Source organism: Pseudophryne corroboree, chromosome 9 (genome assembly GCF_028390025.1).
Source record: "Pseudophryne corroboree isolate aPseCor3 chromosome 9, aPseCor3.hap2, whole genome shotgun sequence".
Classification (NCBI taxonomy): Eukaryota; Metazoa; Chordata; class Amphibia; order Anura; family Myobatrachidae; genus Pseudophryne; species Pseudophryne corroboree.
The window spans coordinates 58,524,683-58,545,061 of NC_086452.1; the positions used below are offsets into that span (position 1 = coordinate 58,524,683).

General features: G+C 53.4%; 1 long non-coding RNA gene across 1 annotated transcript; it reads left to right on the forward strand.

The window, feature by feature from the left end:
- Positions 1 to 8,038: 8,038 nt before the first annotated feature.
- Positions 8,039 to 19,707, forward strand: LOC134957442 (uncharacterized). The gene is made up of 2 exons (XR_010186601.1): positions 8,039 to 13,072; positions 13,767 to 19,707. It is a non-coding gene; the product is annotated as an uncharacterized LOC134957442 (long non-coding RNA).
- The last annotated feature ends 672 nt before the right edge of the window (positions 19,708 to 20,379 follow it).

The following is a 20,379-nucleotide window of genomic DNA, read 5'->3' on the forward strand; positions in this document are numbered from 1 at the left end:
TACCAAAAAACTTGATCAGTGCTGTCTATATAATAAGGTAGCTTGAATAGTGATCTGGTGATGTTGGCTAGACAAATCAATATGTCTCAATGGAATAGATACAGGAATGACCGACAAAATTTTTAAATTTCATAATTTTGTTTGCAGTGGGCAACATGAAGAGGTTTGAATAATTATTTTTTAAAAATTCTTAAAAAAACTTTCTTTTACATGGAACCGAACAGTGAAAATTACAATTGATTAGTATGTAATTTAACATGCAAATTGAATTATATTTTAACAATCATTCTAGGACGACCACAACGGCAAGCAACACATGATGCACCAGCTCAGCACCCTTCCCCTTCTCACTCCCCCTCCACTTCCCAGTCCCCCTCCCCTTCTCACTCCCCCTCCCCTTCTCACTCCCCCTCCCCTTCTCACTCCCCCTCAGCTTCCCAATCCCCCTCAGCTTCCCAATCACCCTCAGCTTCACAATCCACCTCAGCTTCCCAGTCACCCTCAGCTTCCCAGGCCCCCTCAGCTTCCCAGGCCCCCTCAGCTTCCCAGGCCCACTCCACTTTCCACTCCCCTTCTCAGCCAACCTCTCCTTCTCTTTCTGTGACCCCTTCTCCTCCTTCCCATACCCCTTCTCCTTCTACTTCCAACTCACCTTCTCAGCCCCCCTCACCCTCTATTGGCCTAACATTTTCACCGCCCCCCTCGCCCTCTCAATCAGACCCACCCTCTGAAATTACATCCCCAATCCAACCTCCTTCCCCCATCCAGCCTCCTTCCCCCATCAAGCCTCCTTCCCCCATCCAGCCTCCTTCCCCCATCCAGCCTCCTTCCCCAATCCCTCCTCCTTCCCCCATCCAGCCGCCTTCCCCCATCCAGCCGCCATCCCCACCCAGTGAATGGGCAGAGGAAGCCCCTGAAGACAGTTCAGGGAGTCTTCATGTTGCCGAGGAAAGTAAGTGTTTTAACATTTTGTTAAAAATGATTACCTACTTACACTTACAATGACAAAACATGCAGTGTTGTACTGTTGGAATTCTTGTACCAAGGAAAATTAATTGTGTTTTTCTTCATGGTGTACATGTTGCATTTACATTTATTTGAGTGTCATTATATGTCCAGTGTTTATGTGTGCCATGTTTTGTGTGTCCACTCTAGGTCGACACTCATTAGGTCAACAGGGTTGGCAGGACAACAGGGTTTATATGTGTTAGGTTTTCTGGGAAACAGTTAGACCTGAGTGGAGTTTAGTATGTTGTTGTTCTTTTACACTTGTGCCTGTGTATTCTTAATATTTACACTTACAAATCACATGCTTCACTTTGTTAGGCAGCCTAACGACCCAATGATTTGTGGTGTGAAAGTTACACTCACAAAATGATTATTGGATAAAGTCAAACCTGTTTGACCTTATTTAGTAAGGGCAGCTTTCATGGAGTGTGGGCATGCTAGGATATGTTGTCCTTCTGAAGATGTTGATATGCAGTGTGATGATGCAGGACCAACACCCTAAAAAAATAAAAAAAAATAAAAAAAAAACCAAATGGGAATGAATGCCAACATGGTGTAACATTGACGAAGATGGTAGTTATCTTTAACATGGGATGTCGGCCATAGCAACCAATAAGATTATACTTTAAAAATTGGGAACCACTTCTACAATATAATATTCATATTTTTGCTGGTTTGCTATGGGCAACGTTCCATCTTAAATATAACTCACATAGTAGTAAATGTAACCCATGGTCTGGAACACTTTAAAATCTTAATAAAAGGCTGAGCAGGCTTGTGTGTTGTTCTGCTAATGATTGTACCATAAAACAGGCAGGATGTAGTAACTTTGCCATTAAAGCAGGCCTGTCCAAACTGCGGCCCTCCAACTGTTGAGAAACTACACATCCCAGCATGCCCTGACACAGCTTTGGCATTCCCTGACCACAAAACTGTGTCAAGGCATGCTGGTATATGTAGTTTCACAACAGCTGGAGTCCAGCAGTTTGGACATGCCTGCATTTAAGTGTGCTTTGCGCCTTGCTTGGATAATAAGTAATGTAATTAAGTTATTAATGTTTGTGTTGCATCTTAATTTCAGATGTTGCAGTTGGAGATCCTACAAGTTTGGGAGGCATTCTTTACACCATGCTCCAACACCTGCAAGGATTAATGCATTGTGTTGATAATTTGCAAAAATTTGCATGATTTTGTTTATTTTAAGGAAAAAAAAATGATTTATTTTAAAAAATAAAATAAAAAAAGTTGATTAAAGTTAACCGGGTGTTGTGTTTATTAATGCAAAAAAGGATCAGCTGATTGGCAGGCAGAAATTGTTTGCAAAAAACATTACACACATCTTACGTTAGATTATTAACCAAAAAAACAGGAGATTATTGTGTTAAGAAACATGTAAACACCTTCATTCACAAACAACACCTTTAAAAACAAACAAAGGGGAAAAAAAAAAATTTATACACTTTTACATGTTGATGGGCAATTATGGCAACAAAGTGTTAATCTGGTTTTTTTTGCAGACTTAATTGTTTAGGAACATTATCAATCATTACACTAATTGGATTCGTTATTGAAAAGGGCTTGTTGACTTTAAAAGGAATGGTGTAATTTCACTTAATAGCTTTAAAAAAAACATTTTTGAGCGTTTTTCCTTAAAAGTGTGCACTTTAACGGTAAAATGTGTAAATCTACTAAAACTTAGTATTTTTACGATTAAGTATGTGTTATTGCGATGGATTCGCAATGCTGCGATGGTTTCGCATTACTGCGATGTCATTTGGCGTACGCCCACTTTGTGTAATACTGCGTACGAATGTGCAAAAATACGTTGGGGGCGGAGGTTCGCATATTTACTACATTAACGCAACTTTGCGAATATGTTGTGCGACCGAAAAACTTAGCGATCAACTCGGAATGAGGGCCATGGATTCAAAAAGTTGCATGAAAATGCACCCGATACAAAACGAGTTTAAACACTACACAAACCGACTCAAACATGAATATTAGTAAATATTGGCCCGAGTCGTAAATGGCACATTGGCAAGTTTACGCTTCTCCTCAGATGATTTTGATTTAGATTTTTGGGTCATTTTACTGAGCTTTATTTTTTTGGATTTTACATGCTCTCTACTATGACATTGGGCATCGGCCTTGGCAGATGACGTTGATGGCATTTCATCGTCTCGGCCATGACTAGTGGCAGCAGCTTCAGCACGAGGTAGAAGTGGATCTTGATCTTTCCCTATTTTACCCTCCACATTTTTGTTCTCCATTTTTTAATGTGTGGAATTATATGCCAGTAATATATCAATAGCAATGGCCTACTACTATATATCCTGCGCACAACTTAAATGCACCACAGGTATGGATGGATAGTATACTTGACGACACAGAGGTAGGTAGAGCAGTGGCCTTCCGCACCGTACTGCTATATATTATATACTGGTGGTCAGCAAAATTATGCACTGTCCTCCTACTATATATATACTGCGCAAAACTTAAATGCACTACAGGTATGGATGGGATAGTATACTTGACGACACAGAGGTAGGTAGAGCAGTGGACTACTGTACCGTACTGCTATATATTATATACTGGCGGTCAGCAAAATTATGCACTGTCCTACTACTATATATATACTGCGCAAAACTTAAATGCACCACAGGTATGGATGGATAGTATACTTGACGACACAGAGGTAGGTAGAGCAGTGGACTACTGTACCGTACTGATATAATACTGGTGGTCACTGGTCAGCAAAATTCTGCACTGTCCTCCTACTATATACTACAATGCAGCACAGATATGGAGCGTTTTTCAGGCAGAGAACGTATAATACTGGTGGTCACTGGTCAGCAAAACTCTGCACTGTCCTCCTACTATATAATACTGGTGGTCCCCAGTCCCCACAATAAAGCACACTGAGCACAGATATTTGCAGCACACTGAGCACAGATATGGAGCGTTTTTCAGGCAGAGAACGTAGATATTTGCAGCACACTGAGCACAGATATTTACAGCACACTGAGCACAGATATTTGCAGCACACTGAGCACAGATATTTGTAGCACACTGAACACAGAAACTGAGAGAACGCCAGCCACGTCCTCTCACTATCATCTCCAATGCACGAGTGAAAAATGGCGGCGACGCGCGGCTCCTTATATAGAATACGAATCTCGCGAGAATCCGACAGCGGGATGATGACGTTCGGGCGCGCTCGGGTTAACCGAGCAAGGCAGGAGGATCCGAGTCTGCTCGGACCCGTGAAAAAATGGGTGAAGTTCGGGGGGGTTCGGATCCCGAGGAACCGAACCCGCTCATCACTAATTCTGATCATCACATTTGCAGCTGTGTGCCGCAGCGACTGGACAGAATAGAACCAGGAATAGGAGGCAAGAATAACAGGATGGGAGGGGGCGGTGCAGCTGAGGTGACCCAGAAAATCTATCAGGGGGTGGCAATCAGAACTGGATAGTGGCTACTAGTTAGGTATGAAATGGGATATGTTGGAGAGGGGTCCTTCCTGTATAGGTGAAACACAATTAGGTGCAGAACCCTTTTATGTTTCTGGGGGCAATGAGCATCTAATGTAAAGGATTTATTTCAGATGAGAGATTACTATTTATTTAGTGTTTGATCGTTATGTTGTGTACTAGTCTATTGTGTATGTGTGAGCTTAGGATGTCACCAAGGCCCCTCTTTACCTCTGGAATCATCTCCATCGCTCCATTAGCCTGTCAGCCAGCCTCCCAGCCTGAACATATGCCCCTAATACTCACTTCTAGCTCACCACCCCTCCTCCCAGAGCCGGCGCTAATCAATATGATGCCCTAGGCAAGATTTTGGCTGGTGCCCCCTACCACCGCTGCTAGTTCCACCTCTAACCCTGCACCCCTTTCCCATCACCATCACCCCTCAGTCATAGCAGTCCTCATTTTGGTGCTGCTACCCCCTATATTTTAAGTAGGAACAGTGCGTATATTTGGTGCACAGCCCAAAAGGGGGCGTGTTCTTTTGGGAAGGGGCATGGCCACACAATAGTAAATTAAATTCAAATTACGCCACACAGCAGTGCAACTTTATTCACATTATATCATGTAATATTATCCCTTATTCACATTACATCACATAATAGTACCACTTTACCTTATATACATTCCTAATCACAGTAGTGCTCCTTATTCACATTACATTACACTGAATTGATCCTTATCTACATTACACCACACCATATTGCTCCTTATTCACATTACACCACACCATATTGCTCTTTATTCACATTAGACCACACAGTAGTGCCTTTTCTGTACATTATGCCACACAGTAGAGCACCTTATACACATAATGCCACACATTAGTAATGCATTTATACACATAATACCACACAGTAATGCCCCTTACACATATGACACACATTATTAATGTCCTCATAAACATAATAAACCTTACACATTATGCCAATCTTTACTAATGCTCTTATACACATAATGTCCCTTACACATATCACACATTATTAATGCATTTATACACATGACACATATAATGCCTCTTACACATAATGCTTCTTACACATATGCCGAACACTATTGTAACCCACCCACACACAGCACTCACACGGCCGCTAACACTGTGATCTCTGCCTCTGCTTGGATACAGATTTGTCCTCATACCTCTTGCCTCAATATGCCATGCAGCTCCCGTCCAGCTCTGCTAACCTCGGGCACCTTTTTTTGAACAACATGCATCTCATTTTCATTGTCTATATTAGCATGCCTATATTCTGTGTGCAACTGTGACTGTATCTGCATACAAAATGCTACGTGATTTCCAGGAATACACTGTAACGTAGCATTTCATATGCAGATACAGCCGCAGTCACATACAGAATATAGGTGGTCATTCCGAGTTGTTCGCTCATTGCCGTTTTTTCGCAACGCAGCGATTAGGTGGAAAATATGCATGCGCATGGTACGCAGCGCGCATGCGCTAAGTTATTTAACACAAAACTTTTCTTGCATCGCTTTTCAGTCGCACTGCTGATCGTGGAGTGATTGACAGGAAAGGGGCGTTTCTGGGAGGTAACTGAGCGTTTTCCGGGAGTGTGCTAAAAATGCAGGCGTGCCAGGTAAAAACGCAGGAGTGGCTGGGGAAATGGGGGAGTGTCTGGCCGAACGCAGGGCGTGTTTGTGACATCAAACCAGGAACTAAACGGACTGAGGTGATCGTAATCTAGAAGTAGGTCTGGAGCTACTCAGAAACTGGAGGGAATTATTTAGTAGCAGTTCTGCTAATCTTTCGTTCGCTATTCTGCTGAGCTAAGATACACTCCCAGAGGGTGGCGGCCTAGCGTCTGCAATTCTGCTAAAAGCAGCTAGCGAGCGAACAACTCGGAATGAGGGCCATAGGCATGCTGCATATCATTGTAATCTGCAGAATCTGCTTGTGCCCCTAGGCCAGAGATTTTCAACCTTTTACAACTCGAGGCATTCTCAACAAGATTTAATATTGCCAAGGCACACTCAAATATAATGGTGATGCATGGTGCAGTTGCGTGTCCTAGGATGTCATGTCGCAGCTTCTCCATAGGTAACGCCTGAGCCACATCTGAGAAAGCCATAAGAGCCCAACACTGCCCGGCACCATAAATAGAACTGGCTCTGCAACCACTAGACTCACCAGTATTGATCGTTCCAGGGCCTCAGTAGCGGCAAAGCACTGACGGGCCTGGCTCTGCTTCTATGGCGGCACACCTGGAGACTGCTCAGGGCACACTAGTGTGCCACGGCACAGTGGTTGAAAAACACTGCCCTATGCATTTGCCTAGTTTGCCTGTGCCTAGGGCCGGCTCTGGGTGTATGAGAACGGAAATATGGAGAGGTTGTGGCGGCACTCAGATTTCGTCGCTTTTGTATCCGACATGTGTCAGGCAGGAGCCCGTTGTCAGGGATGAAAGTACATAGCAGCACTATTCCCTGCTGCGCAAACACAGAGAGGAATGAGTGTGTCACCAGCCAGCAGCAGAGCAAAAAGTAAGCTGGCTTTATTGCTTTTTATTAGGGGCCACCAATAGCCTTAATCAAGCTCTGGCTGACGGAACAGAAAAAGTTGCAGCTACAGTCCAATGAATGTATGGTCTATTGCAATGTACATCTAGTTCGCCAATAGGATCCCTGCATTTCTCCCTAAGAAACCGCGAGCCAACCTGTGCATGCGCAGCCTGCTGACCACACACGCGCCAGTGTTGACTGCCAGGGAGGAATCCTACGGACCCCTCTACTAGTACTTTATACAGAGAGTATCCCATAGGCTACAGCAGTTAATGCCATCTGGAGCAGGGTCAGTTCTAGACCTTGTGGCGCCCAGGGCGAAAGTTTCCTGTGGTCCCCCCCCCATCCAGGTAAAGTACAGTTGGTGCACACCGAGGGCGCGTGCCCCAAAACAGGGGCGTGGCTTCTTCATAGGGAAGGGGCGTGGCTTCTTCATAGGGAAGGGGCGTGCCCACAGTTATCCCCCTGTACTTGTGCTCCGCTGTAGCTGTGCCCCCAGTAGCTGTACCCCCAGTTAATTTCCCCCAGTAGATGTTCCCCCGGTAGCAGTGCCCCCTTTAGTAGTGCCCCCTGTAGTTGTGCCCCTTGTAGCTGTGCCCCCTGTAGCAGTGCCCCCAGTATGTGCCTCCTGTAGTTGTGTCCCCCTGTAGATTTGACCCCAGTAGCGGTGCCCCCAGTGGTTGTACCCCCTGTACTTGTGCCCCCCTGTAGATTTGCCCCCAGTAGTTGTGCCCCTAGCAGCTGTGCCCCCAGTTAATTTGCCCCCTGTAGCAGTGCCCCTAGTAGTTCTGCCCCCTGTAGTGGTGCCCCCAGTAGCTGTGCCCCCAGTTGATTTGCCCCCAGTAGCTCCTTCCCCCTACTGCCCCCAGTAGCTGTTCCCCCTGTAGCAGTGCTCCCAACATGCTCCTCAGACCTTTAGAAATGACGATCAGTGCTCCCAACATGCCCCTCAGACCTTCAGACATGCCCATCAGAGCTCCCAACATGCCAGTTAAATGCCCATCAGACCTTTAGACATGCCCATCAGTGCTCTCAACATGCCCAGACATGCCTACCTGAGCTCCCAAAATGCCCAGACATGCCCCGAGACTTACCATCATCTCATGCCCATATATGGTCATCTATCACATGGCCTTGAGGCAATAAATATCACCACCCAGGCAGTTTTCTGCCATGTCTGTTGAGTGCTCCTACTGAGAGGATTCCAACAGCAGGAGTAGCCATGATACCAAACAGGTACATAGCACCACGCCCAGCACAACCGGTGGTGCGACGCACAACTGAGACAGCGTTGAGGCAGCCTGCCAAATTGGCAGGCTCTCATCCAAGCAAGCTGGCGGGCCCTCAACCGGCTAAGCCGCAGGGCCCTAAGCTTACGGGCCCTAGGCAGGATCAGCCATCGGCCCCCAGCCAAGCCAAGTCTCCGGCCCCCAGCCAGGCCAAGTCTCCGGACCCCAGCCTGGTCAAGAAGGCGGACCCAAGTCAAGCCAAGAAGGCGGACCCAAGTCAAGCCAAGAAAGCGGGCCCAAGCTCGGCCCAGAAGGCAGACCCAGGTCCGACCCAGAAGGCAGGCCCAAGACCAGCCCAGAAGGTGGTCCCAAGACCAGCTCAGAAGGCGAGCCCAAGCCCAGCCCAGCCGGCAGTCAAAAGTCCAGCCCAGAAGGTGGGCCCAAGCCCATCAGTGCTCCCAACATGCCAGTTAAATGCCTATCAGACCTTTAGACATGCCCATCAGTGCTCTCAACATGCCCAGACATGCCTACCTGAGCTCCCAAAATGCCCAGACATGCCCTGAGACTTACCATCATCTCATACCCATATATGGTCATCTATCACATGGCCCTGAGGCAATAAATATCACCACCCAGGCAGTTTTCTGCCATGTCTGTTGAGTGCTCCTACTGAGAGGATGCCAACAGCAGGAGTAGCCATGATACCAAACAGGTACATAGCACCGTGCCCAGCACAACCGGTGGTGCGGCGCACAACTGAGACAGCGTTGAGGCAGCCTGCCAAATTGGCAGGCTCTCATCCAAGCAAGCTTGCGGGCCCTCAACAGGCTAAGCCGCAGGGCCCTAAGCTTACGGGCCCTAGGCGGGATCAGCCATCGGCCCCCAGCCAAGCCAAGTCTCCGGCCCCCAGCCAGGCCAAGTTTCCGGCCCCCAGCCGGGCCAAGTCAAGCCAAGAAGGCGGACCCAAGTCAAGCCAAGAAGGCGGACCCAAGTCAAGCCAAGAAGGCGGACCCAAGTCAAGCCAAGAAAGCTGGCCCAAGCTCGGCCCAGAAGGCAGACCCAAGTCCGACCCAGAAGGCAGGCCCAAGACCAGTCCAGAAGGTGGTCCCAAGACCAGCTCAAAAGGCGGGCCCAAGCCCAGCCGGCAGTCAAAAGTCCAGCCCAGAAGGTGGGCCCAAGCCCATCAGTGCTCCCAACATGCCAGTTAAATGCCCATCAGACCTTTAGACATGCCCATCAGTGCTCTCAACATGCCCAGACATGCCTACCTGAGCTCCCAAAATGCCCAGACATGCCCCGAGACTTACCATCATCTCATGCCCATATATGGTCATCTATCACATGGCCCTGTGGCAATAAATTTCACCACCAAGGCAGTTTTCTGCCATGTCTGTTGAGTGCTCCTACTGAGAGGATGCCAACAGCAGGAGTAGCCATGATACCAAACAGGTACATAGCACCGCGCCCAGCACAACCGGTGGTGCGGCGCACAACTGAGACAGCGTTGAGGCAGCCTGCCAAATTGGCAGGCTCTCATCCAAGCAAGCTGGCGGGCCCTCAACCGGCTAAGCCGCAGGGCCCTAAGCTTACGGGCCCTAGGCAGGATCAGCCATCGGCCCCCTGCCAAGCCAAGTCTCCGGCCCCCTGCCAAGCCAAGTCTCCGGCCCCCAGCCAGGCCATGTCTCCGGCCCCCAGCCGGGCCAAGTCAAGCCAAGAAGGCGGACCCAAGAAGTCAAGCCAAGAAGGCGGACCCAAGTCAAGCCAAGAAAGCGGGCCCAAGCTCGGCCCAGAAGGCAGACCCAGGTCCGACCCAGAAGACAGGCCCAAGACCAGCCTAGAAGGTGGTCCCAAGACCAGCTCAGAAGGCGAGCCCAAGCCCAGCCCAGCCGGCAGTCAAAAGTCCAGCCCAGAAGGTGGGCCCAAGCCCATCAGTGCTCCCAACATGCCAGTTAAATGCCCATCAGACCTTTAGACATGCCCATCAGTGCTCTCAACACGCCCAGACATGCCTACCTGAGCTCCCAAAATGCCCAGACATGCTCCGAGACTTACCATCATCTCATACCCATATACTATCACATGGCCCTGTGGCAATAAATATCACCACCCAGGCAGTTTTCTGCCATGTCTGTTGAGTGCTCCTACTGAGAGGATGCCAACAGCAGGAGTAGCCATGATACCAAACAGGTACATAGCACCGTGCCCAGCACAACCGGTGGTGCGGCGCACAACTGAGACAGCGTTGAGGCAGCCTGCCAAATTGGCAGGCTCTCATCCAAGCAAGCTGGCGGGCCCTCAACCGGCTAATCCGCAGGGCCCTAAGCTTACGGGCCCTAGGCGGGATCAGCCATCGGCCCCCAGCCTAGCCAAGTCTCCGGCCCCCTGCCAAGCCAAGTCTCCGGCCCACAGCCAGGCCATGTCTCCGGCCCCCAGCCGGGCCAAGTCAAGCCAAGAAGGCGGACCCAAGTCAAGCCAAGAAGGCGGACCCAAGTCGAGCCAAGAAAGCGGGCCCAAGCTCGGCCCAGAAGGCAGACCCAGGTCCGACCCAGAAGACAGGCCCAAGACCAGCCCAGAAGGTGGTCCCAAGACCAGCTCAGAAGGCGGGCCCAAGCCCAGCCCAGCCGGCAGTCAAAAGTCCAGCCCAGAAGGTGGGCCCAAGCCCATCAGTGCTCCCAACATGCCAGTTAAATGCCCATCAGACCTTTAGACATGCCCATCAGTGCTCTCAACACGCCCAGACATGCCTACCTGAGCTCCCAAAATGCCCAGACATGCTCTGAGACTTACCATCATCTCATACCCATATACTATCACATGGCCCTGAGGCAATAAATATCACCACCCAGGCAGTTTTCTGCCATGTCTGTTGAGTGCTCCTACTGAGAGGATGCCAACAGCAGGAGTAGCCATGATACCAAACAGGTACATAGCACCGCGCCCAGCACAACCGGTGGTGCGGCGCACAACTGAGACAGCGTTGAGGCAGCCTGCCAAATTGGCAGGCTCTCATCCAAGCAAGCTGGCGGGCCCTCAACCGGCTAATCCGCAGGGCCCTAAGCTTACGGGCCCTAGGAGGGATCAGCCATCGGCCCCCAGCCTAGCCAAGTCTCCGGACCCCAGCCAGGCCAAGTCTCCGGCCCCCAGCCGGGCCAAGTCAAGCCAAGAAGGCGGACCCAAGTCAAGCCAAGAAGGCGGACCCAAGTCAAGCCAAGAAAGCTGGCCCAAGCTCGGCCCAGAAGGCAGACCCAGGTCCGACCCAGAAGGCAGGCCCAAGACCAGCCCAGAAGGTGGTCCCAAGACCAGCTCAGAAGGCGGGCCCAAGCCCAGCCGGCAGTCAAAAGTCCAGCCCAGAAGGTGGGCCCAAGCCCATCAGTGCTCCCAACATGCCAGTTAAATGCCCATCAGACCTTTAGACATGCCCATCAGTGCTCTCAACATGCCCAGACATGCCTACCTGAGCTCCCAAAATGCCCAGACATACCCCGAGACTTACCATCATCTCATGCCCATATATGGTCATCTATCACATGGCCCTGTGGCAATAAATTTCACCACCCAGGCAGTTTTCTGCCATGTCTGTTGAGTGCTCCTACTGAGAGGATGCCAACAGCAGGAGAAGCCATGATACCAAACAGGTACATAGCACCGCGCCCAGCACAACCGGTGGTGCGTCGCACAACTGAGACAGCGTTGAGGCAGCCTGCCAAATTGGCAGGCTCTCATCCAAGCAAGCTGGCGGGCCCTCAACAGGCTAAGCCGCAGGGCCCTAAGCTAACGGGCCCTAGGCGGGATCAGCCATCGGTCCCCAGCCAAGCCAAGTCTCCGGCCCCCAGCCAGGCCAAGTCTCCGGCCCCCAGCCAGGCCAAGTCTCCGGCCCCCAGCCGGGCCAAGTCAAGCCAAGAAGGCGGACCCAAGTCAAGCCAAGAAGGCGGACCCAAGTCAAGCCAAGAAAGCTGGCCCAAGCTCGGCCCAGAAGGCAGACCCAGGTCCGACCCAGAAGGCAGGCCCAAGACCAGCCCAGAAGGTGGTCCCAAGACCAGCTCAAAAGGTGGGCCCAAGCCCAGCCGGCAGTCAAAAGTCCAGCCCAGAAGGTGGGCCCAAGCCCATCAGTGCTCCCAACATGCCAGTTAAATGCCCATCAGACCTTTAGACATGCCCATCAGTGCTCTCAACATGCCCAGACATGCCTACCTGAGCTCCCAAAATGCCCAGACATGCCCCGAGACTTACCATCATCTCATGCCCATATATGGTCATCTATCACATGGCCCTGAGGCAATAAATATCACCACCCAGGCAGTTTTCTGCCATGTCTGTTGAGTGCTCCTACTGAGAGGATGCCAACAGCAGGAGTAGCCATGATACCAAACAGGTACATAGCACCGCGCCCAGCACAACCGGTGGTGCGGCGCACAACTGAGACAGCGTTGAGGCAGCCTGCCAAATTGGCAGGCTCTCATCCAAGCAAGCTGGCGGGCCCTCAACCGGCTAAGCCGCAGGGCCCTAAGCTTACGGGCCCTAGGCAGGATCAGCCATCGGCCCCCTGCCAAGCCAAGTCTCCGGCCCCCTGCCAAGCCAAGTCTCCGGCCCCCAGCCAGGCCAAGTCTCCGGCCCCCAGCCGGGCCAAGTAAAGCCAAGAAGGCGGACCCAAGTCAAGCCAAGAAGGCGGACCCAAGTCAAGCCAAGAAGGCGGACCCAAGTCAAGCCAAGAAAGCGGGCCCAAGCTCGGCCCAGAAGGCAGACCCAGGTCCGACCCAGAAGACAGGCCCAAGACCAGCCCAGAAGGTAGTCCCAAGACCAACTCAGATGGCGGGCCCAAGCCCAGCCCAGCCGGCAGTCAAAAGTCCAGCCCAGAAGGTGGGCCCAAGCCCATCAGTGCTCCCAACATGCCAGTTAAATGCCCATCAGACCTTTAGACATGCCCATCAGTGCTCTCAACACGCCCAGACATGCCTACCTGAGCTCCCAAAATGCCCAGACATGCTCCGAGACTTACCATCATCTCATACCCATATATGGTCATCTATCACATGGCCCTGAGGCAAAAAATATCACCACCCAGGCAGTTTTCTGCCATGTCTGTTGAGTGCTCCTACTGAGAGGATGCCAACAGCAGGAGTAGCCATGATACCAAACAGGTACATAGCACCGCGCCCAGCACAACCGGTGGTGCGGCGCACAACTGAGACAGCGTTGAGGCAGCCTACCAAATTGGCAGGCTCTCATCCAAGCAAGCTGGCGGGCCCTCAACCGGCTAATCCGCAGGGCCCTAAGCTTACGGGCCCTAGGCGGGATCAGCCATCAGCCCCCAGCCTAGCCAAGTCTCCGGACCCCAGCCAGGCCAAGTCTCCGGCCCCCAGCCGGGCCAAGTCAAGCCAAGAAGGCGGACCCAAGTCAAGTCAAGAAGGCGGACCCAAGTGAAGCCAAGAAAGCATGCCCAAGCTCGGCCCAGAAGGCAGGCCCAAGACCAGCCCAGAAGGTGGTCCCAAGACCAGCTCAGAAGGCGGGCCCAAGCCCAGCCCAGCCGGCAGTCAAAAGTCCAACCCAGAAGGTGGGCCCAAGCCCATCAGTGCTCCCAACATGCCAGTTAAATGCCCATCAGACCTTTAGACATGCCCATCAGTGCACTCAACATGCCCAGACATGCCTACCTGAGCTCCCAAAATGCCCAGACATGCCCCGAGACTTACCATCATCTCATGCCCATATATGGTCATCTATCACATGGCCCTGAGGCAATAAATATCACCACCCAGGCAGTTTTCTGCCATGTCTGTTGAGTGCTCCTACTGAGAGGATGCCAACAGCAGGAGTAGCCATGATACCAAACAGGTACATAGCACCGCGCCCAGCACAACCGGTGGTGCGGCGCACAACTGAGACAGCGTTGAGGCAGCCTGCCAAATTGGCAGGCTCTCATCCAAGCAAGCTGGCAGGCCCTCAACGGCTAAGCCGCAGGGCCTTAAGCTTACGGGCCCTAGGCGGGATCAGCCATCGGCCCCCAGCCTAGCCAAGTCTCCGGACCCCAGCTAGGCAAAGTCAAGCCAAGAAGGCGGACCCAAGTCAAGCCAAGAAGGCGGACCCAAGTCAAGCCAAGAAAGCGTGCCCAAGCTCGGCCCAGAAGGCAGACCCAGGTCCGACCCAGAAGGCAGGCCCAAGACCAGCCCAGAAGGTGGTCCCAAGACCAGCTCAGAAGGCGGGCCCAAGCCCAGCCCAGCCGGCAGTCAAAAGTCCAGCCCAGAAGGTGGGCCCAAGCCCATCAGTGCTCCCAACATGCCAGTTAAATGCCCATCAGACCTTTAGACATGCCCATCAGTGCTCTCAACATGCCCAGACATGCCTACCTGAGCTCCCAAAATGCCCAGACATGCCCCGAGACTTACCATCATCTCATACCCATATATGGTCATCTATCACATGGCCCTGAGGCAATAAATATCACCACCCAGGCAGTTTTCTGCCATGTCTGTTGAGTGCTCCTACTGAGAGGATGCCAACAGCAGGAGTAGCCATGATACCAAACAGGTGCATAGCACCGCGCCCAGCACAACCGGTGGTGTGGCGCACAACTGAGACAGCGTTGAAGCAGCCTGCCAAATTGGCAGGCTCTCATCCAAGCAAGCTGGCGGGCCCTCAACCGGCTAAGCCGCAGGGCCCTAAGCTTACGGGCCCTTGGCGGGATCAGCCATCGGCCCCCAGCCTAGCCAAGTCTCCGGACCCCAGCCAGGCCAAGTCTCCGGCCCCCAGCCAGGCCAAGTCAAGCCAAGAAGGCGGACCCAAGTCAAGCCAAGAAGGCGGACCCAAGTCAAGCCAAGAAAGCGGGCCCAAGCTCGGCCCTGAAGGCAGACCCAGGTCCGACCCAGAAGGCAGGCCCAAGACCAGCCCAGAAGGTGGTCCCAAGACCAGCTCAGAAGGCGGGCCCAAGCCCAGCCGGCAGTCAAAAGTCCAGCCCAGAAGGTGGGCCCAAGCCCATCAGTGCTCCCAACATGCCAGTTAAATGCCCATCAGACCTTTATACATGCCCATCAGTGCTCTCAACATGCCCAGACATGCCTACCTGAGCTCCCAAAATGCCCAGACATGCCCCGAGACTTACCATCATCTCATGCCCATATATGGTCATCTATCGCATGGCCCTGAGGCAATAAATATCACCACCCAGGCAGTTTTCTGCCATGTCTGTTGAGTGCTCCTACTGAGAGGATGCCAACAGCAGGAGTAGCCATGATACCAAACAGGTACATAGCACCGCGCCCAGCACAACCGGTGGTGCGGCGCACAACTGAGACAGCGTTGAGGCAGCCTGCCAAATTGGCAGGCTCTCATCCAAGCAAGCTGGCGGGCCCTCAACCGGCTAAGCCACAGGGCCCTAAACTTACGGGCCCTAGGCGGGATCAGCCATCGGCCCCTAGCCAAGCCAAGTCTCCGGCCCCCAGCCAGGCCAAGTCTCCGGACCCCAGCCGGGCCAAGTCAAGCCAAGAAGGCGGACCCAAGTCAAGCCAAGAAGGCGGACCCAAGTCAAGCCAAGAAGGCGGACCCAAGTCAAGCCAAGAAAGCTGGCCCAAGCTCGGCCCAGAAGGCAGACCCAGGTCCGACCCAGAAGGCAGGCCCAAGACCAGCCCAGAAGGTGGTCCCAAGACCAGCTCAGAAGGCGGGCCCAAGCCCAGCCGGCAGTCAAAAGTCCAGCCCAGAAGGTGGGCCCAAGCCCATCAGTGCTCCCAACATGCCAGTTAAATGCCCATCAGACCTTTAGACATGCCCATCAGTGCTCTCAACACGCCCAGACATGCCTACCTGAGCTCCCAAAATGCCCAGACATGCTCCGAGACTTACCATCATCTCATACCCATATATGGTCATCTATCACATGGCCCTGAGGCAGTAAATATCACCACCCAGGCAGTTTTCTGCCATGTCTGTTGAGTGCTCCTACTGAGAGGATGCCAACAGCAGGAGTAGCCATGATACCAAACAGGTACATAGCACCGCGCCCAGCACAACCGGTGGTGCGGCGCACAACTGAGACAGCGTTGAGGCAGCCTGCCAAATTGGCAGGCTCTCATCCAAGCAAGCTGGCGGGCCCTCAACCGGCTAATCCGCAGGGCCCTAAGTTTACGGGCCCTAGGCGGGATCAGCCATCGGCCCCCAGCGTAGCCAAGTCTCCGGACCCCAGCCAGGCCAAGTCTCCGGCCCCCAGCCGGGCCAAGTCAAGCCAAGAAGGGGGACCCAAGTCAAGTCAAGAAGGCGGACCCAAGTCAAGCCAAGAAAGCATGCCCAAACTCGGCCCAGAAGGCAGACCCAGGTCCGACCCAGAAGGCAGGCCCAAGACCAGCCCAGAAGGTGGTCCCAAGACCAGCTCAGAAGGCGGGCCCAAGCCCAGCCCAGCCGGCAGTCAAAAGTCCAGCCCAGAAGGTGGGCCCAAGCCCATCAGTGCTCCCAACATGCCAGTTAAATGCCCATCAGACCTTTAGACATGCCCATCAGTGCACTCAACATGCCCAGACATGCCTACCTGAGCTCCCAAAATGCCCAGACATGCCCCGAGACTTACCATCATCTCATGCCCATATATGGTCATCTATCACATGGCCCTGAGGCAATAAATATCACCACCCAGGCAGTTTTCTGCCATGTCTGTTGAGTGCTCCTACTGAGAGGATGCCAACAGCAGGAGTAGCCATGATACCAAACAGGTACATAGCACCACGCCCAGCACAACCGGTGGTGCGGCGCACAACTGAGACAGCATTGAGGTAGCCTGCCAAATTGGCAGGCTCTCATCCAAGCAAGCTGGCGGGCCCTCAACCGGCTAAGCCGCAGGGCCCTAAGCTTACGGGCCCTAGGCGGGATCAGCCATCGGCCCCCAGCCAAGCCATGTCTCCGGCCCCCAGCCAGGCCAAGTCTACGGCCCCCAGCCGGGCCAAGTCAAGACAAGAAGACGGACCCAAGTCAAGCCAAGAAGGCGGACCCAAGTCAAGCCAAGAAGGCGGACCCAAGTCAAGCCAAGAAAGCGTGCCCAAGCTCGGCCCAGAAGGCAGACCCAGGTCCGACCCAGAAGGCAGGCCCAAGACCAGCCCAGAAGGTGGTCCCAAGACCAGCTCAGAAGGCGGGCCCAAGCCCAGCCCAGCCGGCAGTCAAAAGTCCAGCCCAGAAGGTGGGCCCAAGCCCATCAGTGCTCCCAACATGCCAGTTAAATGCCCATCAGACCTTTAGACATGCCCATCAGTGCTCTCAACATGCCCAGACATGCCTACCTGAGCTCCCAAAATGCCCAGACATCCCCCGAGACTTACCATCACCTCATGCCCATATATGGTCATCTATCACATGGCCCTGAGGCAATAAATATCATCACCCAGGCAGTTTTCTGCCATGTCTGTTGAGTGCTCCTACTGAGAGGATGCCAACAGCAGGAGTAGCCATGATACCAAACAGGTACATAGCACCGCGCCCAGCACAACCGGTGGCGCGGCGCACAACTGAGACAGCGTTGAGGCAGCCTGCCAAATTGGCAGGCTCTCATCCAAGCAAGCTGGCGGGCCCTCAACCGGCTAAGCCGCAGGGCCCTAAGCTTACGGGCACTAGGCGGGATCAGCCATCGGCCCCCAGCCAAGCCAAGTCTCCGGCCCCCAGCCAGGCCAAGTCTCCGGCCCCCAGCCGGGCCAAGTCAAGCCAAGAAGGCGGACCCAAGTCAAGCCAAGAAGGCGGACCCAAGTCAAGCCAAGAAAGCGGGCCCAATCTCGGCCCAGAAGGCAGACCCAGGTCCGACCCAGAAGGCAGGCCCAAGACCAGCCCAGAAGGTGGTCCCAAGACCAGCTCAGAAGGCGGGCCAAAGCCCAGCCGGCAGTCAAAAGTCCAGCCCAGAAGGTGGGCCCAAGCCCATCAGTGCTCCCAACATGCCAGTTAAATGCCCATCAGACCTTTAGACATGCCCATCAGTGCTCTCAACATGCCCAGACATGCCTACCTGAGCTCCCAAAATGCCCAGACATGCCCCGAGACTTACCATCATCTCATGCCCATATATGGTCATCTATCACATGGCCCTGAGGCAATAAATATCACCACCCAGGCAGTTTTCTGCCATGTCTGTTGAGTGCTCCTACTGAGAGGATGCCAACAGCAGGAGTAGCCATGATACTAAACAGGTACAGAGCACCGCGCCCAGCACAACCGGTGGTGTGGCGCACAACTGAGACAGCGCTGAGGCAGCCTGCCAAATTGGCAGGCTCAAGCAAGCTGGCGGGCCCTCAACCGCTAAGCCGCAGGGCCCTAAGCTTACGGGCCCTAGGCAGGATCAGCCATCGGCCCCCATCCAAGCCAAGTCTCCGGCCCCCAGCCAGGCCAAGTCTCCGGCCCCCAGCCGGGCCAAGTCAAGCCAAGAAGGCGGACCCAAGTCAAGCCAAGAAGGCGGACCCAAGTCAAGCCAAGAAAGCGGGCCCAAGCTCGGCCCAGAAGGCAGACCCAGGTCCGACCCAGAAGGCAGGCCCAAGACCAGCCCAGAAGGTGGTCCCAAGACCAGCTCAGAAGGCGGGCCCAAGCCCAGCCCAGCCGGCAGTCAAAAGTCCAGCCCAGAAGGTGGGCCCAAGCCCATCAGTGCTCCCAACATGCCAGTTAAATGCCTATCAGACCTTTAGACATGCCCATCAGTGCTCTCACCATGCCCAGACATGCCTACCTGAGCTCCCAAAATGCCCAGACATGCCCCGAGACTTACCATCATCTCATACCCATATATGGTCATCTATCACATGGCCCTGAGGCAATAAATATCACCACCCAGGCAGTTTTCTGCCATGTCTGTTGAGTGCTCCTACTGAGAGGATGCCAACAGCAGGAGTAGCCATGATACCAAACAGGTACATAGCACCGCGCCCAGCACAACCGGTGGTGCGGCGCACAACTGAGACAGCGTTGAGGCAGCCTGCCAAATTGGCAGGCTCTCATCCAAGCAAGCTGGCGGGCCCTCAACCGGCTAAGCCGCAGGGCCCTAAGCTTACGGGCCCTAGGCGGGATCAGCCATCGGCCCCCAGCCTAGCCAAGTCTCCGGACCCCAGCCAGGCCAAGTCTCCGGCCCCCAGCCGGGCCAAGTCAAGCTAAGAAGGCGGACCCAAGTCAAGCCAAGAAAGCGGGCCCAATCTCGGCCCAGAAGGCAGACCCAGGTCCGACCCAGAAGGCAGGCCCAAGACCAGCCCAGAAGGTGGTCCCAAGACCAGCTCAGAAGGCGGGCCCAAGCCCAGCCGGCAGTCAAAAGTCCAGCCCAGAAGGTGGGCCCAAGCCCATCAGTGCTCCCAACATGCCAGTTAAATGCCCATCAGACCTTTAGACATGCCCATCAGTGCTCTCAACATGCCCAGACATGCCTACCTGAGCTCCCAAAATGCCCAGACATGCCCCGAGACTTACCATCATCTCATGCCCATGGCCGGATTAACAATGGGGCGGATGGAGCTGCAGCTCCAAGCCCCCCATTGAAAATAGGCCCAGAGGATCCTCTGCAGTGCAGGCAGTAGCCAGTGCTGACAGGAAAAAAACAATTTCCTATCAGCACATACAGCAGCTTACTCACCTCCGGCTGCCCATTCACCCCCACCCCAAACTGGTCAGCCTGTGTCTTCTTGACCTCTTCGTGTTGCAAGGGGGCGGGGCTTCGGACGGGCACGGGGGCGGAGCCTTGGAAATAGCTCCGAGACAGCAGCCTCCTGTCAAGACCCTTCCCCTCTTTCATGAGGCATGTTATTGTATAAGCTGCAGCAGGAAAGGTATGCTGCAGCAAAAGCATTTATGTTTTGATGGACGAGGGGGCGGGACTTCGGACGGGCATGGGGGCGGAGCCTCGAAAAATAGCTCAGAGGCTCCGCCCTCATGCCCGTCCAAAGCCCCGCCCCCTTGTCCATCCAAACATAAATGCTTTTGCTGCAGCATACCTTTCCTGCTGCAGCTTCCCAACAATAACATGCCTCATGAAAGAGGGGAAGGGTCTTGACAGGAGGCTGCTATCTTTTAGGAGAGCTGCTCCCTGGATGTCAGAGCTGAGGGGGCATGCAAAACCATGTGAGTAGCAGCCCACACCAGGCCCTGAGGTCTCGGTT